Consider the following 25108-nt stretch of genomic DNA (forward strand, 5'->3'; position numbering starts at 1 on the left):
ATGTCTCATCCTCTCCTGAGTTCTGTGTTGAGGCTTCCAGCCTCAAGGGGTGGCTGAGTAGCAAGAGTTTGAGAAACCCTGGCTGGGGCACAGTGGGCTTGGGCTCCAGGGGTGAAACCCTCTAAAGACATGAGAAGACACCTTCTGGCTGGCTGGGGGGCAGCCCAGGGCCAGGAGATCCCTGGCCCAGATTGGCAGCCAGCAACTCCTTTACCTGCTGTGGCATTCTCCAAATTCATCACGAAGCTTTCAGTGTTGTCTCCTCAGCCCAGGAAGCCCCTCTTGTTTTAAGTTACCATCTAATCTTCCATCAGGGTGTAGATGAAACTGTTTGTCTTGGGACAGGAAGGAGCCAGTGGGGCACGTGGTGGGGGGAGAGGAGAGATAGAGAGGAGACGGACCTCTGACTCACTCCCCTTTCCTACCGCACTCTGTTCTCTTTCTTTAGGCAATTGTCAACTCATCTGCTAATTATCTAAGTCCACCCCCTGGGACACAGTAGGCTCAAAGCATCTGCCGTATGATGTCAACCATCCTCTGAATACTACCTGCACTCCTGTACTCCCCCCACCAGCACCTTTAAACTCCTCTGATTAGACCAGCATGAGGCATTTCTGAGGTGTGGAGAAGGGCCACTCAGATTGCCATGGGACGATAAGCCACTGGTGGTGAGAAATGGACTCACAGAAGGCAGCCTTCTCTCTCACACAACGTGTGGGATGGAAACGCTTGGAAAAGTCTCACCCGCTCCCGCCCCCAAGGTGGTACCAGTTGCAGGAGAATCTCCAGAACCAGGAAAGCTCACGGCACAGTAGAACCTGAATGTGTCCAGGGACTCAGCCCAGAACTACTGAATCCTTGAATTCTTGAACACCGTCAGACCCAAACAGGCCCTGCATAAAACATACTAAAGGATAACTGAGAAATTAAAACAACCCTTTAAAAACTTTAATAATTCTATTACTACAGGACTCTAGTTATTTGTAATGGCCTTTCACTTTCTTAGATCCCTTTGAGATAGGCTGGGACCTGGCACCTGGGACCCTTTACTGGAGTGCTTACACCTGGACTAATGTCTCCTGCAGCAACAGAATACAAAGAAACTATAAGGGACTAAAAAGAACTGCATGCATGCGCAGTTGGGACAAATGATGAGCAATAAGATACAAAAAAGCCACAAACCAAATGCCATTTCTTAGGTGTGGGGAGCAAAAGCAGGGCACTGCCCATGATCCCTGCACACAGCAGCACCAAGGGGGTGGGCAGATCACTTAAGCCACCCCTCCAGCTTGACCCACAGATCCACCCCTACCCTCACCCCATTTAAGGAACCAGCCCGCCGTCCTCGGAGAGCAAGCAAGGGAACCTGTTACTTGTTTTCACTCCCAATAAAGCCTTGCCTGAATTCCTAGTCTGGCCTGTTATCAATTTCTATTGATTAAAGAGTCCCAGGACCCGGTGTTCCCTGGTGGCGCAGTGGTTGAGAGTCCGCCTGCCGATGCAGGGGACACGGGTTCGTGCCCGGGTCTGAGAAGATCCCACATGCCATGGAGCGGCTGGGCCCGTGAGCCATGGCCGCTGAGCCTGCACGTCCGGAGCCTGTGCTCTGCAACGGGAGAGGCCACAACAGTGAGAGGCCCGCGTACCGCAAAAAAAAAAAGAGTCCAAGGACCCAAGTCAGTAACACCTTGACGTGCCTCATTAGCAGTTGTCTGGCTATCAGGATCGCTCGTCACACATAAGAAAGTTTTTACGTTTGTGAGAATAATTACAATGTGCAGGGAATGCCTGTGTTGATCCATGGATGCTGTAATTAACCTCATGCTCCCTGAGATTTGCACACCTGTATACCAGCTCCACCATAAAATCTGATGTCTTAAGATACAGAATACTTTTTTTTTAATGCTGAGAATTTAATTCATGGTACATTTCAAACCAGTTGGAGAAAGAAGGAAATACCCAATAAATGGTATTGGGTTGATACGCTACCTGCTTCAGGGCAGAGAAAAGGTAGCCTAGCCTTCTCTACCCCACCTCACATCTTATCCAATAATTAATTCCTTATGATTAAAGAGCTAAACAAAAAACAAAACTAACAACTTAAAAATATCTGTATATATAGGATAATTTCAAAAAGAAATCCTGAGTTAGGAAAAGCCTTCTTAAAGCAAGACTTCAAATCCAGAAATATTAAATAAAAATAACTGAGATTTGATTACATGAAAATGGCGAACTGTGCGATCAAAAAAATGCCATGAACAAAATGAAAAACAATGGCACAGCAACAGTGGAAAAGAGTATGAAGTTTCCTCAAAACATTAAAACTAGAACTATCCTATAATCCACCAATTCCACTTCTGGGTATATATTTAAGTGAAATGAAATTACTATCTCCAAGAGATATCCACACTCCCATAGTCACTGCAGCATTACTCACAAGAGCTAAGAGTTGGAAATAACCTAAGTTTGTTTGAGGGATGAATGCATAAAGAAAATATGATATATATATATTCTTCTGCCATAAAAACAAGAAGGAAATCCTGCCATTTGCAAAAACATGGGTGGACCTTGAGGGCATTATGCTAAGTGAAATAAGTCAGACAGAGAAAGACAAATACTGGATGATCTCACTTATATGTAGGATCTTAAAAAGCCAAACTCATAGAAACAGTGGGACGGTGATGGCCGGGGCAAATGTGGATGTGGGGAGATGTTGATCAAAGGGTACAAACTCCAGTTACAAGATGAATAAGCTCTGTGGACCTCACGTACAGCATGGTGACTATAGGTAACAATACTGTATTGTACACTTGAAAGCTGCTAAGAGAGTAGATCTTAAATGTTCTTACCACACACATACACATGTAAGATATTTTCATGAGGTGACGTATTGTGATGAACATATTTCAATATATTACATATTGAGTCATCACATTGTACATCATAAACCTACACAATGTTATATGCCAACTATATCTCAGTAAAGTTGGGGAAAAAAAGCCAAAAACAAAATTAAAAACTAAATGGCCAAACTGGACGCAAATAAAGATACACCTCACAAGCTGCCTCCCTAGCAATCTTTTCTCAGTAGAATCCCTCTTTATCAACACTCAGATTTCATAAAGCATACATACCTCTCCAATGTAACATGTTTAGGGACTAGATTTATATAGAAAACTTTATTTGTACATCTCCCAAACTCAAGATAACATTTTAAACAAAGTAATATATTTATGGTGGAGGGGGCAGGAATTCTTTAGTTACTTTCCAAATATAACTGGAGGAATTTCAGAATCATATGCAGATGTTTTGAAGAGGGCGGAATGTCAACAAAGGGATGTGAGTCAGATGTTGACGGTGCTGAGAGGCTGTGTGGCTGCACACATGCAAATGTCTGTTAAAAGTCAGAGTCACTGTGTGGTCAACAGGAAGCAATGTTTTCTACATCTGACATACTAAGTAATTTGTTACGTTTACTGACTTTCTCTTTGTTTTAGGAAACTGGTTGGTAGTGATGGATTAGCAAAAAAGGGGCTACTGGTTAATATTTTCACTCTGTGTCTGGCTTTTAGGAAGGTTCCTGATGGTAAATGAAAGATACTCATATTCACAAGCAGTAGTACAAAGGATTAATATTGAGAAAAACTATAATTCTACATATTCAAATGTGAAAGAATAAACAACCACTAGAGAATGGGTGGAGAAGGGAAACAGACAACTCACAAAAGAAAAAACTGTGAAATTAGGCAACAAATACAAACGACACTCGACCTCACCAACAAACAAGAAAATGCACTATATGCATTAAAACAATGAACAACCATTTAAAAAATGTATCAGATCAACAAAAAGAAAAAGTTTAATAATATTAAGAGTTGTTGAGGATTTGGGAAATCAGGCATATTGCTGATGTTTGTGTACACTGATGAGGCATTTTTCCAGGCAAATTGGTGGTATCTATTAGAAATGGTAATGCACACATGCTCTATTTGAACAATTAATTTCTAGAAACCTATTATTCAGAAATACACATGTGCACAGACATATGCATAAGGATAAATATCACATTATTTGTAACAGAAAAAAATTTTGAAAAGATCCAAAAGTACACCAAGAATTTAAATATATTATGGCATGAAATGCCATATAGTTGTTAGAAGGAGTGGGGTAGGCTTATATGTACTGATATGAAAAGGTCTCTGAGGTAGATTAAATGAACAGAGCAAGCTGCAGAACAACATGTGAATATTCTACATTTATGTGCATACATATATATTCACACACACACACACACACACACACACACACACACTCTTAGGCAAATACATAAGAAAGGGGACTGAGGTGCTGAGAGCAGTTACCTCTGGGAGGGAAGTTGTCCTAGGAGGAGGTAGTGGGAGATGTCTTCTTGTTCACCAAACTTTCCAGTTTCTTTCCCAGCTGCGCTCCTCTCTGTAGGATATATCACCACACTGTTGACCTTGGGAATGGCCATGTGACTTGCTTTGGCCAAAGAGATGTTGATCACTTTTGTGCTAAGCTGTAGAAGTCAGGGCCTCATTTGTCTTGTCTTTTTCTTTCTGCCAGATTGACAGTGTTCCAGATAGAGGCTAGGTTTTTCCATCAGCTTTGGTTCTGGTGTGAAAAAGGCAATAAGCAGAGCTTGTAGCCAACTCGTGATAAACATGTAATGTGAACAAGAAATAAACATTTGTTGCTATAAGCCACTGAGATTTGGGGGGTGTTTGTTACGTGGCCTACTCTGACTGATACAAATAAAGGAAAACTTCTACACGTTTTGTGTACTTCTCAACTATATAAGCATTTTGCAATATATATATACACTCATATATTACTTGTATAATAAACTAATTTTTTTAATAGTTTAATTATTTTAACATTATTTATTTATTCATTTTTGGCTGCGTTGGGTTTTCGTTGCTGTGACCAGGCTTTCTCTAGTTGTAGTGAGCAGGGGCTACTCTTCATTGTGGTGCGCAGGCTTCTCATTGCAGTGGCTTCTCTTGTGGTGGAGCATGGGCTCTAGGCACGTGGGCTCAGTAGTTGTGGCGCGCAGGCTCTAGAGCGCAGGCTCTGTAGTTGTGGCGCACAGAATTAGTTGCTCCACAGCATGTCGGATCTGCCCAGAGCAGGGCTCGAACCTGTGTCCCCTGCATTGGCAGGTGGATTCTTAACCACTGCGCCACCAGGGAAGTCCATAATAAACTAATTTCTAAAAATTGACATCTTTGCAAAATTACAAATGACTATATGTCAAGGACCTTTGAGATTGTTGACAAATAGAGACTGCAAAGCTAAATCCTGGAATTCCAAGGGCAATTGAAGTGCCTGACTGAGACCTGCAGGCCAACATCTCATGGCTACAACCTGAAATGCTGGGAAAAGGTAGAAGGTGTGTTTTATCAAACCAGTGGCCAAGAAATACAGTGGTTAAGTGTATATGTGAGAATTCTTCTTGTGTACGTTAGTTGGGGAGGTCAGGGCAGTAAACATTCTACCCCCCAACCACAATGACAAAGGGCATCCAAATACATGGTGGGACCACAGTGGTTGCTTTCATAGATATTGGGAGACATCGTTCTTCCATAGCAGGGATTGAGTGGCAATTACCGCTGACTCACAGCTGTCTGAATGTATCAGTCCCATCAGATGTGCCCAGAACACAAAGAATTTGAGAACTACCAACCCAGGAAATAGAGCAGGTAATTGCATGTAGACTCTTATTTCCTGGTGGGGCTGATGTCCCATGCTAAAATTCCAGACTTAGTCATTGATTGCACACCTCCTGTGTCAGGCACTGTCATTGCCGTCAGCCATGCACACAATCTTAGCTCTCAAACTCACAGCTCAGATCAATAACACATACCCTGAGGCAGGGATAACAGTAATAGCAGTAGCAACCCTTTCTTAAGGGGGTAGCAGTTTCCAAGCATTGTGCCAGGTATATATTATTTCTAAGTAAAAAAAAATCCTGCATAAATATGCCTACTCTTTTGAATGAAGAAACTGAGGTGGAGAGAAATTAATGAACCTCCTTCAGTTCTGAGAACCCCTAGGTAAGGATCCATCTCAAGTTCCTTTTGTTGTCTAAACAAGTCACCTCCTCTGCAAAGGGATGATTGATAATAGCATCAAAGGGGGAGTGACTGAGCCTTGAATCAGAACTTTAACCTAGAGAGCAGGGCGCAGAGACCCAGCTTTTTGCCTATGCTATCTGCAGAGGGCGATTCAGAGTCTGGCTAGCGGCCAGTCTGGTGATCTGACTTAGGTTAGCTATGGTTAGCATTCCCCCCATCTCTGCCCTCACCCCCTCCTTCTTCTAGTGCTGGAAGTAAACATCTGCCTTGCTCAGGGCATGAGGGTGGGAGTAAAGAAAGTCCTCACAACAGCAACAGTCCTTTGCTGTTGTGCAAAGAATTCTAGAAGATGCAGATCTGAGTTGTGGCAGCACGAGAGGCCCCAAGGTGCAATCCCTCAAGTCCCTTCCATGGCTGAGGCTGGGGAATCAGTCCCATGTATTTGCTATCAGCTCAGTACTCTGTTTAACTTTCTTCCTGGTGAAGCACTCAGCACAGAGAAATACCCTAGGAGATCTAACTCAGAGCTGTTCTTGGTTTCTTAAGGAAATTTAACCTAAACAAGGAGGTGGCAGGGCTCTCAGCCCCGAGACTGTAACCATGTGGGGCTCATCTTCCCACCCAACGGGGGAGCAGAGAACAGTGAGTAGAGGACGGTTCACCAAAGAGCCTGAAAGCTCCCGAGCAAGAGGCATTGGGGGTGGTCTCCTTTCCCAGGCTCTGCTTCAGGGCTGAGGTCACAGGGTTCTGCTGCCTTTGCACCCGAGGACCGGCAACGCCCCCAGGGTGCTCAGAACAGAGCCAGGGGCTTCTCAGTCAGATGAGAGAAATTCTGGGCAACTTTCAGGATGGCAAGTCAGAGTTTGATGAGTGGCTCAGCTCCGTATTGTGGATGGAAGGAGAAAGAAAGAAATTCATGTAAATCTCCCAACGGGCAACCCAGCTGGCACTGAAATGGCCGATAAGAGGGAAAACTTGAGCAAGAGGTGAAGAGGATATGAGGATGCTCCTGGGACACATGGGTTTCTCCCCGGGATGTGAGAAAACTGCACAAGCATTTTGGTGGAGCACCTGGTGGCGGAGGTTTCATCAGAGTTATGATTCAATGAAATGGAGCACCGAGTTTATACTAGGGTCAGATTTTATCTTAATAGTGTTATAAATGACTCTACACCTTTATTTATGGACTCATCAAAGGTCAGAAGGGGTCAGTTTTTAGTTGTACTCAACTATGCTTTTTAGGAGAAATTTTGTGCCCTTCTGAAGCTAGTGTGCAAAATCTCAGGGGGCAGTCATTCTCAGGGTTGTGCAAATGGGCACCCCTTACATCTTATCTGTCCCCAGGTGTCTCACTAATCTCACTCTAGACATGGCCCTGGGGTCAAGCACAGTGCCAAGGGGAGAATAGGAGCTCAGTCATTGAATGAACAAAGGCACAAACAAATGAGGTAGAGAAGAAGGACAGTTATTGGAAAACTCTAGATACTGAATGTTTTCACAGCCTTTGAACACCCTGTTTTCCAGAAGGCTCGTGTGAAGGTAGATGAATGGGACCTTTGGTGCTGTAGTCATCTTAGTCAGCTTGGGCTGCTATAACAAAATACCACAGACTGACGTCTATTTCTCACAGTCCTGGAGGCTGGAAGTCAAGATGAAGGTGCCAGCTAGTTCAGGTCTCAGTGAGGGCCTTGTCCTGGCTTGTAGACAGCTGCCTTCTCACTATACCCTCACATGGCAGACAGAGGGCTTTGGTCTCTCTTCCTCTTCTTATAAGGACACCAATCCCATTGTGAGACCCCCACCCTCATGACCTCAAATAAACGTAATCACCTCCCAAAGGCTTCCTCTCTGTGAACATCATCACATTGAGGGTTAAGGCTTCAACATATCAATTTTGGTGGGACATAAACATTTTAGCCCATGTCAGTAGCGTATTAAGATTACGTATTTTGGATCCCTGCTTCTGTACGAAAGTTTGATCACTGAGGTAGACAGAATTCTAAGATGGCTCCCAAAATTCTCACCCCTTAGTGTGCATACTCATGTAATCTCCTTCCTTGAGGCGAGTGAGCCTGACTTAAACAGGTGAGCTCTTTAAAGAGGGTCTAGCGGTCAGAGATGGAAGAAGTCAGAGAGATTGGAAATGTGAGAGGGATTTTCCTGGCCTTGAAGGAGCTAAGAGTTATGTCGTAAGAGGGCCTATGGAGGGGATCACATGGTAAGGAAACGTAGGAGGCTTCTAAGAGCTGAGAGCAATTCCCAGCAACAGCCAAAAGTAAAGGGGACCCTCAGTCCTACAACCAAAAGTAACTAAATTCTGCCTACAGCTGTGTGAGCTTGGAAGAGGACCCCATACTTCAGATGAGGCCCCAGCCTGGCTGACACCTTGATTTCATGTCATGAAACCGTGAGCAGAGAACCTAGCCACACCATGACTAGACCTCTGATCTACAGAATGCTGTTATAATAAATTCATGATGTTTTCAGCCACTAAGTTTACAGCAATTTGTTACACAGCCTAAAAAAGCAATACAATCTCCTTTCTACAGGAGATCAGCCCACATCTCTTGAGTCCCTTTATCTTACTGAAACCAGCTTCTGTTTGGTTGTTGATTACATTTTCCCTTATATTAATACACAACCTCCTTTCTTTCTTCTTCTTTCTTTTTTTCCCCTACTGTTTCCTTTGGGAATTTACACAGTAATTCAAATCTGCTGTGTACACATGGTTATTTTAACACTATTTAATGTAGAAACTATATTAGCTTCTCCCCAACCTCTACAAAGCATCTGCAGGGCACACATCATTTTGAGACTACTGTTTTCCTCCCCCCGCAACCAGTGTTCAAGTCTTCCAAAGCTTAACATTATGTTTATTACATAACAGCACGACATAAGCCCAAACAACCTGCTGCTGGGCTTTTAAATATAGCAACTGCAGAAATCTCTTCTGGGCTTGATGAAGAGCCACTTCAAATGTTTCCTAATTTCAGCCATTTTCTGGCCTATAGAAAACAAGGTCCAAAAATGGCTCTGCAGGTAAAGTGCACACACAAGAAACCCACCCCTCCCTCAACAATGACACAGAGGGCGGGAAGTGGGGAGGGAGCTGAGGGCCCTCCAGCTGTTGGGATTTGCAGGCGGCCTCTCAAGGAGTATTGGTTCTGTGTGAACCCCTCTCAGGGGTGAAAATGGAAAAGGCCCAGAAGTGGAGCCCTTCCAGGTTGGCACCACAGTGATGGTCCCTCCCTTTGTTCCCTTTTCTAATTGCCGGGACCATTGGCAGTTGTAGTCACCAAAGGGACTCTTGGTTGCATTAAGAGCTGACTCAATCTGGCTTAAGAACAGGGAATTTCTGGGCTTGGGAATCTGTTGAATAAGGGTTGTGCTGCTCCCTTTGACCTCCCCATGTTTGTTCTATTCTCAGGCACCAACACCCCACACAGCACCCCTCTCCTCCCCACCCCACCCAGAATCCCTGGGCTTGCCCCATGGGAAAAGGGTACCTCTTTCTCCTATTCCAGCCATCTACCCTGGGCTGGCTGGTTGGGCTTGGGTCTCATGCCCTTCTCCTAAATCATCATCATGGCCAGGGGGATGGAACCCATTGTTTGGCCAGGATGGGAGCAGGTGTCCACTTCTAGAGCAGGAGTTATGAGGCCACAAGGACTGGGGCGGGGGAGGGGAAGGGTGGATGTCCAAAGGAAAATCAGGATGCCACTGTCAGACAGGGTGGCATGGACACTGGGCAGGCCAGAACAACTGATGTCCTCAGCCGTCTGACCTATTCTAATGCAGGATATTTGGGAACAGCTGGGACCTGGAGAGGCAGTTGGGAGCAGGGGTTCTCTCTCCACCTCTGTGCTTCCACTGAGCCACCGGAATCCTATATGTTCATCTGTATGTGTGTGTGCGTTTCACCCAGGTCATCAGCTGAGGAGCAGAGTCAAGGTGTAAATTTATAACACATTTCTGCTCTGCCCTGGGCCTTCGAATTTCCTCTCCTGGCTACAAGGTGGTAGAAATTTCTGTGCTCTTATACCTGTACTCCTCTGAGAGTGGACTGCCTTCCCTCAATACACAGAAAATCTGGGGCCACATGAGGACTTCACACCAGAGACCTGGCCTGCCATGTGTGGAAGTCTGGGTGCAGTAAGAAAACGGGAAGTTGGGGTAAGCCTGTGTCCCAGGCTTTGGGCTACTGCTTCTCTCCACGGGGTTGCTCTGTCCCCACTCATGACCTATCAGACCCGCCACCTGGTAGGACCTTTCTGTGCCCACTTCTAATGGGTTCTCCTTGTGTGTCTGTCAGGGGTGCCATGACCCCTGCTTTCTGGATTGGGGCAGGGAGAAGGCTCTCATAAGTTCCTTCTAACTGAGCTCTGGCCCATGGCAGACAGAACAAATACTCACTGACAGTTCAAGGTGACCCCCCCGCCACCAACTCCCTTGAACAGTTTCCATTTGTGCTCTGCCAGTGAGATTTTCCTGTTCCATCAAAGGGTTAAACAGTTTTTGATGGGGAAAGCAGGAGATCTTCCTTATATAGGACACATATTTGGAAACTGGTCTCTTAGCAGTTGGGTGTGCCGTACACAAAAGGAAAGTGTCAGTTAGTTTAGCCCAATTTTATTAATATCGGGGTCTATTATAAAACCACTCTAAAATGCACATCAAAACTACAATGAGGTACTATCTCACACCAGTCCGAATGGCCATAATTAAAAAGTCTACAAATAACAAATGCTGGCGAGGGTGTGGAGAAAAGGAAACTCTACTACACTGTTGGTAAGAGTATAGATTGGTGCACCCACTGTGGAAAAAAGTACGGAGGTTCCTCAAAAAACTAAAAATAGTTTTAGTTGAGTTAGCCATATGATCCGGCAATCCCACTCCTGGGAATATATCCAGAGAAAACTCTAATTCAAAAAGATACATGCACTCCATGTTCATAGCAGCACCATTTACAATAGCCAAGACATGGAGACAACCTAAGTGCCCATCGACAGATAAATGGATAAAGAAGATGTGGTAAACATATACAAAGGAATATTACTCAGCCATAAAAAATATGAAATAATGCCATTTGCAGCAACACGGATGGACCTAGAGATTATCATACTAAGTGAAATAAGTCAGAAAGAAAAAGACAAATACCATATATCACATGTTGAATCTAAAATATGACACAAATGATCTTATTTACAAAATAGAAAGACTCACAGACATAGAGAACAGACTTGTGGTTACTAAAGGGGAAAGGGGGTAAGACTGGGATAAATTAGGAGTTTAGGATTAGCAGATACAAACTACTATATATAAAACAGATAAACAACAAGGTCCTGTTGTATAGCACAGGGAACTATATTCAATACTGTAATAAGCCATAATGGAAAAGAATATGAAAAAGAATATGTATATATGTATGTATAACTGAATGACTTTGCTGTACACCAGAAACTAACACAACTTGTAAATCAACTATACTTTAATAAAAAATAAATAAAACCATTCTAATATATAACAGTATACCTTAAAATGTATCCTAGTGGGATTATCTATTTGATTAATGATACTTAAAGCATTAATTTTATATTTAACATAAGAATGTGATTGAATGATTCAGTTAGGTATTAAACTTGTATTTATTGAATATTTAATAAGTGTATGGTTGTGAGCCAAGGGATACAAAGGTATTTAACACTTAAGTCTCCTCTAAAAGTTTACAATGTACTAGATGAAATAAGTGGATAGCACAAAAATAACTAAATATGATTCTATATCAGAATCAGTCTGTTTCTTTAAAAAGACAGCTTACTAAGTTCACCTAACTCTCAGCTTGAGGAGTTTAACTGAAATTAGCTAAGGTTCGACTCAGGTATCCGGTAGAAAAAGGGCCACTCAGAAGCTCTGAATACCAGGAAAGATTCCGGAGGTTGCACAGAGAGCTGTAGTGTTGAAAGGAATCCTTTGACTTCAAAATGAAGTCAGAATCTTTTGACTGCCCTGAAAGAAGCTGTGTGAAACCCAAGGAAGAAAATGACTAAATCATTCTTGATTTCTGGCTTTACAGCAAGGCATACATGGAAAAGCAGCAGGAACATCAGATTCCCAATGGCACGTTAACCATTTGGAGAACGCGCTGGTCCATGGATAGAGAATCCGTTACAGGAGATATGTCATATGAAGTCAGAACCAGAGAGTAAGAAAGAGGGGACACATGGTGAGCACTGGCAGGGTGGGCGAGAGTCACACGGAGAAGGTGTCTCAATGAGTTGGATCCCAAGTTTAAACATCTCTGGGAAGGGCCCTGGTTAGTCACCCTGGTCAGATGTTGCCCTTGGACCAGTCAACTGGGGCCATAGGGGGAGGGGTATGTCACATAAAAGAGCTGATGATTCTGTAGTAGCCGTGCAGGGAAGGTAACGATGTGGATCATGTGCTATCAGAGGGTGGGGGGGCTGGGGAGGAGCAGGACAGACAAAAACATGTGTTCAGTATGCCTGCCTTTAGCTGGAGAGATTTCAGTAGCTCAACTTCAACGTCCTGCCACTCAGCACTGAGTTACTCTTGTTGCTTCTGTGACTCGGATATTAAGCCCCAGTTATAAGAGTGAGTGAGGATGAGAAAACAAATCCCCACCCAGATTGTTGAAACTAATTATGGTTCTTCCCCCTGCACCATGTGAGTCCCCACTTTTGTAACCTGCCCCAGTGACTCAGTCTTTCTAGGACTGGACTTCTTGGGGCAGAGGTCCTTATTCTGAACCTGGATGTATGTCCCCAGCTTCACTATCTGCTGAGAGACTTTCCTTATGTCAACACACGACCTCTTGCCTTTTCCTGGATCCCCAGCGGCCATACTTTCAGCTCCACATCTGCCCCCTTCCCGCTGCAGTTAACTGAGTCTTGATCACTACCTATCCAAGGCTGCTTTCAAGACCGAGCTCAGTGTGAGGGTTTTGCAGGCTTTGGTGGGGGTGATGCGATATGAGACTGAGTCAGTGTTCCTGGAGGCATTTGGCGCCAAAACTGTCGGGGAGGGCAGGTGGCCCCGAAAGACCATCCAGGGAGTTCTTACATTTTTCCTGCTTTCCTTGCCTCTCCACACAGAGGCATAGGGAATTTGTATAGGCTGGAGTGGCTGGGTGAGGGGGAGTACAAAAAAGAAATCTTTTTTGATCCATCTCCTAGAGTAATGGAAACAAATGGGACCTAATGAAACTTAAAAGCTTCTGCACAGCAAAGGAAACCATAAACAAGATGAAAAGACAGCCTTCAGAATGGGAGAAAATATTTGCAAATGAAGCAATGGACAAGGGATTAATCTCCAAAATATACAAACAGCTCTTGTAGCTTGATATCAAAAAAAAACAAGCAACCCAATCAAAAAATGGGCAGAAGACCTAAATAGACATTTCTCCAAAGAAGACATACAGATGGCCAAGGGGCACATGAAAAGATGCTCAACATCGCTAATTGCTAGAGAAATGCAAATGACGTATCACTTCACAACAGTCAGAATGGCCATCATCAAAAAATCTACAAACAGGGCCTCCCTGGTGGCAAAGTGGTTAAGAATCCGCCTGCCAATGCAGGGGACACAGATTCGAGCCCTGGTCCGGGAAGATCCCACATGCCGCAGAGCAACTAAGTCCGTGTGCCACAACTACTGAGCCTGCACTCTAGAGCCTGTGAGCCACAACTACTGATCCTGCATGCCACAACTACTGAATCCTGCAAGCCTAGAGCCTGTGCTCCACAACAAGAGAGCCACTGCAATGAGAAGCCCACACACTACAATGAAGAGTAGCCCCTGCTCTCCGCAACTAGAGAAGAGCCCAAGCGCAGCAACAAAGACCCAATGCAGCCAAAAATAAAATAAATTAATAATAATAAAAAAATCTACAAACAATAAATGCTGGGGAGGGTGTGGAAAAAAGGGAACCCTCTTGTACTGTTGGTGGGAATGTAAATGCATACAGCCACTACAGAGAACAGTATGAAGGTTCCTTAAAAAACTACAAATAGAACTACCATATTACCCAGCAATTCCACTACTGGGCATATACCCTGAGAAAACCATAATTCAAAAAGACACATGGACCCTGATGTTCATTGTAGCACTGTTTACAATAGCCAGGTCATGGAAGCAACCTCAATGTCCATCGACAGATGAATGGATAAAGAAAATGTGGTACATATACACAATGGAATATTACTCAGCCATAAAAAGGAACGCTATTGGGTCATTTGTAGAGACGTGGACGGACCCAGAGGCTCTTACACAGAGTGCAGTAAGTCGGAAAGAGAAAAACAAATATCGTATATTAATGCATATATGTGGAATCTAGAAAAATGGTACAGATGAACCTGTTTCCAAAATAGAAATAGAGGGCTTCCCTGGTGGCGCAGTGGTTGAGAGTCCGCCTGCCAATGCCGGGGACGCGGATGCGTGCCCCAGTCCAGGAGGATCCCACATGCCGCAGAGTGGCTGGGCCCGTGAGCCATGGCCGCTGAGCCTGTGCATCCGGAGCCTGTGATCCGCAACGGGAGAGGCCACAACAGTGAGAGGCCCGTGTACCGCCAAAAAAAAAAAAAAAAAAAAAAAAAAAAAGTGGTTCAAAGCAGAAATAGAGACACAGACATAGAGAACAAACGTATGGACACCAAGCGGGGAAAGGGAGGGCGGGATGAACTGGGAGACTGGGATCGACATATATACACTAATATGTATAAAATAGATAACTAATGAGAACCTGCTGTATAGCACAGGGAACATTACTTAGTGCTCTGTAGTGACCTAAATGGGAAGGAAATTCAAAAAAGAGGGGATATATGTATACATATGACTGATTCACTTTGCTGTGCAGTAGAAACTACCACAACATTGTAAAACAACTATACCCCAATTAAAAACAAAAATCAAGACTTGCCAGCTTCCAACACCAGAATAAGAATAACAAAATCATACTGTGGATCCTGCCATAGACATTTGGCTGGTTTGTGGGAATGCTTGAAAACTACACGCAACATGCAAATCACATGACAACCAACAGACGGCCCTCCGGTGCTGTCCATTTTCCTGATGGGACCTTTCAGAAACCTCCATGGGGGTCTGTGTCATCTCCTGCTCTTCCAAGGGGATCAAAGGATGAAAGAGGGTCGTGAATGAAGCTTTTCAGTAGACTGACAGTGTGAACCACTTCTTGGACCATTGAAACTCCCTCTCCGAGGATGTGAAAAGACAGCCCAGCATCCAGGCTGTTTCCAGGACTCCTGGAGATGACTTCTGAGACAGAGGCCAAACCAGTGCTCAAGTGGTGTCAGAAAAGGCTTCTCCTACCCTCTAGAGGGTGAAGAAATGTTTAAAACATCCAGTTTTTAAAACTCCAGGAATCTGAGACAATGAGCTCCAAGTTCCTGGTCTTAGAAAGAATCACTAGACTTAGAAACAACAACAAGAAAACCCTAAATGTCAAAAGGAAGGGGTGGTAGAGAGAGTGCTAAAGCCCTAGATATTTCTTTGTTCTTTTTGTTCTGAGTGTAGATAGCCAACTGCCGAGTTTTGGTGGCTACAATGGAAGAAGGAAGAAGGTGGGTCTTGAAGGCAGTCCCTCTGGGAGGGATCCCAGCTGGGCCCTTTCTTAGCTGTCTGAGCTTGGACAATTTATATAACCTCTTAAGCTTTAATGTCCTTATCTGGAAAATGGACATAATAGAATCTGCCTGATTTGAAAACTTAAATGAAAGAAGGCATGCAAACCCTTAGCTCACTGCTTGGCACACAGAAGAATCTAAGGAGGACACATGTTCTGTGAAAGGGAGAGGGTAGAAGGGGGGACAGGATGAAAGCAGGTATCTTAGGAAGGTGTCGCGATTGGGCCAAACCCACTGACAGCAAAGCTCCCTGAGCTTCTGACTTTGTCCTACTCGTCCTTGAATCTCCAACACCCAGCATGGGCCTTGTACAGAGTTGGCACTCAAGAAATGTTTGTTAGACTGAATGGAGCCCTGGCTGGGCCCGAGTCAGGGAGAGGTTTGCAGGAGGGGAAGGAAGGCAGGTGAGAGAGAAAAGGACACAGAGTGACAAAGCCTGAATGATGGAGATTCCAGATGATAAATGCTAACTTTGCCCTGTCTTTAGAGTCCCCATAAAATTAACGGACTTGAGATGGAATCGTTTCAAAAGTGTTTGGGGAGGCAGATGGGAAGCTTATGTCATTGTGTTCCCTTGCGAGCTCAAAATAATGGGTCGCGTTCCTGCCTGCGGGGGAAGGTAGGCATCCTTTCTGCAGATGCCTTTTGGAAATGCTACCTGCTCTGCGAGGCTGTCCTGGGCAGCTGGGGAGTGGGGCAGGTCGGGGGGAAAGTGCTGTGAGGTAGAACCAGGCAGGGAGAACTAGACGTTCCAGCCTCACAACAAAAGACACATCCCACATCCCCTACGGGAAGTGAACGCAGCACCAAAAGCTAACCAAATTCTCAGGCTGGGCGCCTGGGGGTATTTTAGGTCTTAGCTGCACAGGAAAGCTGTCAGAAAACTGTGAACTGCTCAGCAAATATAGCGATTTGTTAGTTAATAGTGTGGGGAGAAGAAAATAACACCAGACCAAGGGATACAACAGGGTCCTTCCACTGCTTTGCAGCTCACCCCGTGTCAGACAGGGCCATCAACCTCTTTGGACCTGAGTGCTTCACCGACAGAACAAGGATAGCTTCCTTGAGCCCACCTGGGTCAAAGTGACCCCGTGCTTTTCTGTGCTCCAAGCCACGTAGCCCAGATTTTTATGTGACATGTATTTTGCTCTCTCTGGCATGAGATTTTGTTTTTGATATTTCAGTTAATTGTTTGTATAGCTCTTGACTCGGCCGATTATAAGCTCCCTGAAGGCTGGGATCGGTGGGAAACGCAGTCAAGAATTATTCATTTTCAAGCACCCACTTAACCAGCATTGACTGAGTCCACCAGGCACCATGCTAAACTCTAAGATGATAGTGCTGAGCTACTCAGGTACCATCCCCGCCCTTTGAGAGTGTTTCTTCTGCTGGGGAAAATGGATATTCATGATAAAATAGAACAGACCCAGAAAAACAGAGGCAGAGCTCCTGCATCACACAACTGCAGGGGGCAGATTCATACAGAACACAGTGGGAGTGATGTCCCTCAGGCTGTGCAGGGCAGCAGCCCTAGTGTCACCACATTCCCAGGGTCTGGCCTGATGCCTGATGCTGTAAAGGTTTGTTAGAGAGCAAAAGAGGATTAAATGAGGGGTCTTCCCCAGTGTGGTGACGGCTTTTAACGTGTGACTGTATCCGTTTGTCTTTCTGCACACACGTCCTGGCCCCTGTGACTGAATCTGCCCAGCGTAATGCCAGCAGAAGCGCCAGGATTCACCTTCTGGGCTGGCGAGGCGGGGTGCGTGGGCAGTGCCTGACCCCCTCCAGCTGTTTCTTTTCCTGCTGCGGTGACCAAGGCAGCTATAAGATGATGGGTTCTATCACCCTGAGCCCCTGAGAGATTCTGTGGAGCAGAGCAGAGCAGTCCCTCATTGGCGAAGAAGCATTTATAAAAGAAGCCTGTTATGTTAAGGCACTGAGACAGCGGGGTTGTTTGATACCCTGGCATAGACTGATCTATTCTGACTGATGCTCTCACTCTCCTGTGAGTTGGGTCATGGGGTCGTTTACTAGACCAAGCACAGAGGTGATCAGTAAATGTTAAAAAAAAAAAAAGAACTGAGAGGTGGAAGAGGAATGGACATTGATTAATAAGTATTATCAGTGCCTTTTCCCTCTGCTGGAATTCCTCAGCTCTTAGGAAGTGTGCTCTGCGGGACCTAGGCCCCGGACACAATGGCTGGATCGTTCATTTCCAATAGGTGGGTTTCCTTCTACCCCCAAGGCCCTCTCTGTGGTAGGTAAGGTAATGCTGCCTTTTCCACATAGAAAAAAGCACACCAGTTTCTCTCCATTGATGCAAACCATCTGGAGGAAGGACGTAATTGAGGAAAACTCCAGGCCCCCAGAATTGGAGCAGTTGGGGTCTTTGCCTACCCAAGCCCCCCAGCGGGGCTCACACAAAACAGAGACACTTGCAGCTGTGCCGCGACCATAGCCAGAGGTAAGGACCAAAACGCTCCATCCCCACGGCCACAGACCCACTTCCTTAGACCAGGGGTTCTCAAACCCTGGAGTGTATTCGAATCACCTGGAGCGCTTGTTCAAACACAGACTGTCAACCCTCATTCCCAGAGTTTGTGATGCAGTACTCTAGGGTGGGGCCTGGGAATCTGCATTTCTAACCAGCTCCCCAGTGATGCTGATGCTGGCCCAGGGAATATATTTTGAGAAACCATTGTCTTAGGTGGATGTTCTGCCTCTCAAAGTCAAGGATAAAAGCAATACCTTTGAGATTAGTCCTATAACCTGCTATTAGCCTTAATGATACAGAAGGAACTCTTTTTTTTTTTTTTTTTTTCTTCCAGATTACCCAGTTCAGTAGAGAGGAAAGGATGAAGAAAAGATAAGTTTCAGGGAGGAGAAGGCCTGGGAAAGAATCCAATTTGAGGACTGCTGTCCAGAGGGGAGGGCTGATGGGTGTCACAAAGGAAGGTCCTGGGATGAGAGCCAGAAGGAACCTGGGTGCTGAGGTAGCCAGAGAAAGACAAGTTTGAGAGCTGATCGTTGGGTAGTGAAAAAGAGCACTGGATTTGGAGTCTGAAAACCTGCATTTTTCTCCCATAAGGCCTCGCAGCTACTGGAGCCAAGATAAAACCACTCTGAATTCAGTCAAAGCTGATCTAACAGCTCTCGTGGGCAGAGACTGCCAGTTTTCTGGGTGGGTAAGCCCAGTCCATGGCCCTATGCCCAGTACACTATTTGTACTGGGCCTGAGACCCAGGGCAGGAAGCCACCAGGCACTGCAAAGCGCTCCGGCAACCTCCTGCTGATTTATCCATGCTCCCGGCAGGACTGTGCTGTGCCACGGGTTAGCGTGGGCGGCCGTGACTCACCCAGCCTCGTGGGGAAGCAGATGCTGCAACTGCAACCAGCGCTGCCACGGAAACAGGCTAAATCAATCTCAGATCCCTGCAGGGGCAGAAAACAAGCCACCTGCCGCCAGGGAGCTGGGGCTGCTCTGGTGGTGTTCTGGGTTCAGACGCCAAACTGGTGAGCACAGCCCGAGCTGTGCTGGTCACGGAGCCGGTTGGAGAGCCAGGTTGGGATCAGCAGCAAAGAAGCTGGTGCAGCGACTACAGCGTGTGACAAGGGGTGGACAGACTCCCCACCTCTGCTGCCTGTGTCTGATGACGGCAGCAGGGTTGGGGAGTGGGGGTGGGGTGGGGGACAGAGGGCCCTGGATGGACCAGTTCACTCGGATCCTGTTCCTAAACCTGTGGGATGTCTGCGCTGATTCGGGGGGGTGGGGGGGAGAAGAGATGCGAACCTGACCGACTCTTGACTCTCTTTCTGCTCTCAGATTTGCTAAGACCCAACTCCTATGAAGTTGCTCCCTCACCCGATGATGTGACCACAAATACACCCCCAAGGAGACGAGGAAACGGAGGCCAATGACCTAAGCGAAGTCCCCCAGTTTTCTGAGGCAGTCAGGCTGGGCTCCCGATATCCCGAGCACCAATCCTTCATCATTTGCCACTAGACACTGCATCCCAGGGAAATAACTCGATGGGCCTTGCGAGATTTGCTTTGCCTTCAATATCTGCTCTCCGGGGCAGCGGGTGGTACCATTAATAGCGTACTCTGCTCTTCCCAAGAGCTACAGCGAGTCTTTAGCCAGCTTTCCCCTCCTTCATCAACTCCTAAGCCAGGCGATGAGTTTCCACTGGCTCCACCAACCAGACAGAGGAAACCCCAAGAGTCTCCAGGTTCGCCCAATATCCCATCATTATGGCATCATGGGAACAGAGCCAGAAGTGGGCCCCTGGGGTTTTCAGGCCAGCCCCCCCCATGGGTGGGGGGCGGGGCGGTGAATGTCTACACTCAGCAGTCCCTCCTGGTGACTCTTGGGCCATTTCGCTAGTTGTCCCCTCTAGGGGTTCCCCGCCGAGGCTCACAGCTGGCTGTGGTGGCTTCGGCACATCTTCAAGCCCTGAGGCCCCCAGGTCCTGTGCAGCACCTCCCCAGCCCCACTGCGGCCACTTCAGACCTTCCATTTCCTCGAGCCCCTCGCCTGCAGAGGGTGCTGTGAGGGACCTTCCCCTTCCATTTCAGGGGTGGGGTGAAGGCTACCCGCTGGGTCTCTACCTCCTTCCCACCTTCGTCCTCCCTTGTCCTGTTTAAGGAAAATCCCTTCTGCCTCCAAGATCCCTTCCCCGCCCTCACTGTGTCTTTGATCCATTAATTATCTTTTTCCTAATGATTCAACTTCGGCTTTTCTGTGAGCTTCTCCTCTTCAGTCTATAATCACGTTTCTGTCTCTCCTACATAAACACAGTTAACCAAACACGTGTTCCACTCTGGTTACGCTCCTTCCCTAACTGCAAAGCTTCTTCTCAGAGCAGCACTTTTTCTCTCTCCTCTCTTACCACCCAAGGGGTCCAAATTTCTCTCTGTGCTGCCTGGCATCTCTGCTTCCTCCCCTGCTCAGTCCCCCCCAGTGGCTGGCATCCACCATGGGCACATCAACACCTGGGGCTGTCTCAGATGTTCCCAACACATCTAGTCCCCGGGGCGCCAGAGCGGGCTGGGCTTCAAGCAGGGGAGTAGGGGAGGGCCCTCTGACCCCCAGCTGCACATCTTCTCTTGAGCCCCAGAGCAGCTGTACTTGTGTGCAAGGTTTCCTCAACGGTCTCCTTCAGCTCCAACTTTGTCCTCCCTACCTAACCCCCACTGCCAAATTGGGCGATACAACAGCTCACACAGGACCAGCCAAAAGGAGGGATGTCAAATAACCCCTTTATCTCCTCTGGCCTTTCCCCTACCAAAAATACTTTACCCTCCCCAAGTTACAGAAGAAAATCTCCCTTGCATGAAGGGTGGGCAGCAGAGACCGGAGGGTGCGTACGGTGGGGAGAAGTGTACACTGGGGAGAAGTGTACGCTGGGGAGAAGCGTACGCTGGGGAGAAGTGTACGCTGGGGAGAAGTGTACGCTGGGGAGGAGAGCACCAGGCTCCTGCAGGGGCACTGATGGCAGGAGCTGTCTGTCCAGCCACCTTGAGTCAATTCTTGTGGAATGGGAGAGAATCCTCCCAAAAGGACCTTTAGGGAGAGGAAGGAGAGGGTCTGATTCTCAGTCTTGGAGCCGAGGGGTAGGCTTTGAAAGATGTGAAAGATAACTTTTCCTTTGATCAGACTTTATAGCTAAGAACCACCAGGAAAGAAGGGTGGGCTTGTCTCCCGGGGAGGCCCCGCTTGTACCAGATTTGCAGGGTCTGATTTCACGGTGGAGGACACCTGGCCTCCCTGTCTGAGCGCTCGCATCTCCTTGAGGGGCCAGTCTCACCATCGGCCTCCTCCCTTGGGAGCGTGCGGCCCAGCCAGAGAAGCCTGGGCTCTAGGGGTCCTGAGAGCCGGTTCCCACTAGAGTCCGCCCACTGCGGGGACCTGAGCAGAAAGTGCCTGTGCTCTCTGTCGGTGCACCTGCCAGACGCAGAAGCTCTGGACTCCAGGTGCTGCCCGCAATGGCAAAGTCACTCTGTGACGCCAGAGCCCAGGTGGTCAGTTGGCTCTCCCCTGGCTCTGGGGGCCCATCTCCCGTCCCTGAACCCGGCCTGGCTTCTGGGAAATGTGCAGAACAGCCAACGTACTTACAGCCTCACGTAGATGCTTCCCAAAGTCCTTTGATATCCACCAAAATGTAGCCGCTCGCATTTCAAAGGGACCTTACAGCCCAGGGTTCAGCCCCCCTCAGGCAGGACTTCAGTCAGCTGGTCCACCTGTCTGTCTTGCGTGGTTCCCAGAACAGAAGGCTCTCTGCTTGATTACGTGGCCTATAGAAGGGACTTTGGTTAATGGAAATTTCTTCTTGATTTTGACCTAAAATCTGCCCCCTTGTGACTTCCACCCACCTGGTTCTGTTCTCTGGTCCTGGGAAGAAAATATCTCCTCAGTCATCTAATTGGTCTCACAGTAGCCAGAGGAGGTGAGGATGGAATTATTGGCCTCTTTTATAGAAAGTGCAAGCCTGGGGAGGTCAAGGAGCTTTGAAAAAGCTACAGGTGGAATTGGAGATAGAATCCAAGTGTCTTAATTTCCCAGACCAGTTCTCCTGCCATTACTCTGCATTTCTTAATCTTTGCCCATTATTGTTGAGTACCTACTGTGTGTACCTGGAATACCAGGTAAGGGCTGGAGGCACGGGACACCTGGAGCCTCTCTCCAGAGTCACTGATTCCAGCTCAGAGGACACACACACACACACACACACACACACACGCACACACACACGAGATTCGAAACACCTGCTCAGCCAGCAGACTGGGTGGCCTCACCTTCACCCTCTGAAGTTCAGCCTGGAAAATCAGCCTTCTTCCTTACTTTTGCCTGCTCCCCGCCCCCAGCACAGGCTGAGAGGAAGGAAAGGGAAAATGTAGAGAAGATGATTTTAACCACGGAAGAGCCTGAACTTGAAAGGAGGAAGAAAGGCCTGAAGAGGAGTTTGAAAATGATAGCTGTCAACACAAGGCTTGGAAAGACGGCGGCACAGCGAGCTCGTGGGTGGGCGGTGGGAGGGAGGCTCACCGGTGCCAAAGCTCAGTCGTGTGGCAGCAGGGAAGTAGGGACGCGGGGCCGGGGCTGCCAGAACTGCAAACCAGAACCGCCAAGGCCTGGTCTCAGCAAAGGCAGGCCCTAACAACTTCCCAGGACCTGGATAATTGGGCCAGGCTCCACCCCCGAGATGTGCTTTCATCTTTCTTAAAGGCACAGTGCCCTGATTCAGTGTCCGCTGAGTATCCAGCAACAGCACTTCAATTTCTCTCCCTTGGACGGCAGCACTTATTCTACCGAATCATTTAGGCACAGAGAGACCCAGGCTCTACTCTCTGCAGCTTGGGGATGCAAAAGCTGACCAGAGAGGGAGAACCCAGGGTTTTGACTTTAACTGTGCCCATTGCTCGACAGTCACTGAGCCCTGGGGGACGAAGTCCTGGAAAAGGACAGCAGCCCTCACTCCTTAATTTGGCAAAGTGGAGGAAAGAGCTGTCCCCCTCAACATGGGCAGATAAAACTGTCCTTCTCAAACCCAGGCATCTTGCTAAGGGGCAGATTGCTTCCGTGGGGCTGGGCCTGGAATTCTGCATTTCCAACCTGCTCCTGGTCGAGGTCGATGCTGTTGGTGCCTGAGTACTTGCATCCTTTGGGAGAAAAGCTCTACAGGGTGGACTGAAAGAGGAAGCGTTTGGGCTGTTTCAAAGAGCTCTGGTAATCAAAAGAACTTCCGTAGAGTCCCTGGGGTGAAAGCCAAGTTACTGAGAGCTGAGGATGGGGGTGGCAGCTGGGGGAGGGAGAGCAGATGTCACAGGGTGTGGGACTCCTGATCAAGTGACAGTAGCTGCCCACCTCCCGTCACCTGCCCTCCTCAGGATGTCAGAGGATGTGCTTCTCAGAGGAACTCTCTGGATAAAGACGCATCAGCGTTCATCGGGGGACGACAGGAGTGTGGAAGCCTGGCCCACTCAGTCCTGCCCAGGCTTGCCTTGAGCTCCTCCCAGCATCAACCAGGCTGCACCTCCTGGGCCTGGGGCGTCATGGCCTGTCCCCTCTGCTCACTGGGTGTTCCTGGCTCCTTAGGGGCTTTCCACACTTTCCTCCCCTCTCTCTTCCACCCTATCCCGCGTCTTCTTTTTTTTTTTGTGGTACGCGGGCCTCTCACTGCTGTGGCCTCTCCCGTTGCGGAGCACAGGCTCCGGACGCGCAAGCTCAGCGGCCATGGCTCACGGGCCCAGCCGCTCCGCGGCACGTGGGATCTTCCCGGACCGGGGCACGAACCCGCGTCCCCGGCATTGGCGGGCGGACTCTCAACCACTGCGCCACCAGGGACGCCCTATCCCACGTCTTCTCATCCTCCGCATGACCTCAGAGAACACGCTGACCTAAAACAGAGGGTCAGACGTCAGCTCATGTGTTTCCCTGTTCAACCCCATCCAATGGTCCTCACGTTACTCAAGCCCTCACAATGGCTCCCAACGCCTCGCGTGACTCACCACCCATTTCTCTCCACCCTCGTCTCCCTCCGTCTCTTCCTCACAGAGGCCTCCTCGCTTTTCCTCACACACACCACGCAGGCTCCCGACTCAGGGCCTTTACGCGGTTGTGTGAGGTTAATTCCTTCATCTCCTTTACATCTTTGCTTAAAAAACTTGTACACAAATGTTCACAGCAGCACTGTGCGCAATTGCTGAAAAGTGGAAGCAACCCAAGTGTCCGTCAACAGGTGAGCGGATAAAGAAGATGTGATGAGTCCACACAGTGGAATATCATTAGGCATAGAGGGGCCTGGGGTACCAACACGTGCTACAACGTGGATGCACCTTGAGAACATTGTTACCTGAAAGAAGCCAGTCACAAAAGTGCAGATGTTGTGCCATTTCATTTATATGAAATGTTCAGAATAGATCTACGGAGACAGAAAGTAGATTGGTTGCCTATAGTTGGAGGGAGGGAGGAATGGGTACAGAGTGGGTACAGAGTTTCAATCTGGGTGATGAAATGTTCTAAAGCTGATTGAGGTAGTGGTTGTGCAAATCTGTGAATATACTAAAAACCATTTAGTTGTGCATTTTAAATGGGAGTGTAATAGGGAAGAAACTTTGTACTCTAGTACAAGTTCATCACTAAAGGGATGTTGCCTATAAGCTTAAATTATACATAATGGCTCATCTCTGGGAACCCTGCCTCCCAGGTAATGAGCATTAAGTTAAAATACCTTTGTTTAGCTCACAGGGAAACATCCTGACCAGGCTCACCTGTGAATGGCTGCAGGAAGGAAGAAATTAACACATCCCCTCCGAGTCTGGCCAGAACCAGGACTTTCCCCTTTCCCCTTT

At 47.4% G+C, this 25108-nt stretch overlaps 1 protein-coding gene across 23 annotated transcripts in view; it reads right to left on the minus strand.

The window, feature by feature from the left end:
* SIPA1L1 (signal induced proliferation associated 1 like 1) overlaps positions 1-22956 on the minus strand; it is a 500369-nt gene extending 477413 nt beyond the window's left edge. For 18 of the 23 annotated variants that reach the window (XM_067731587.1, XM_067731508.1, XM_067731637.1 and 15 more), the window contains exons 1-3: positions 22803-22956; positions 21873-22051; positions 4362-4635 (exon numbers count right to left, since the gene is read on the minus strand). The gene's annotated coding sequence lies outside the window, so the exon portion shown is untranslated. Of the gene's footprint in view, positions 1-4361; positions 4636-21872; positions 22052-22129; positions 22246-22552; positions 22779-22802 lie in introns of those variants that run through there. The other 5 variants (XM_067731629.1, XM_067731561.1, XM_067731577.1 and 2 more) reach the window with 4 other exon arrangements.
* Between the last annotated feature and the right edge of the window lie 2152 nt (positions 22957-25108).

The sequence above is a fragment of the Pseudorca crassidens genome, chromosome 1 (assembly GCF_039906515.1).
Source record: "Pseudorca crassidens isolate mPseCra1 chromosome 1, mPseCra1.hap1, whole genome shotgun sequence".
In the NCBI taxonomy this organism is placed as follows: Eukaryota; Metazoa; Chordata; class Mammalia; order Artiodactyla; family Delphinidae; genus Pseudorca; species Pseudorca crassidens.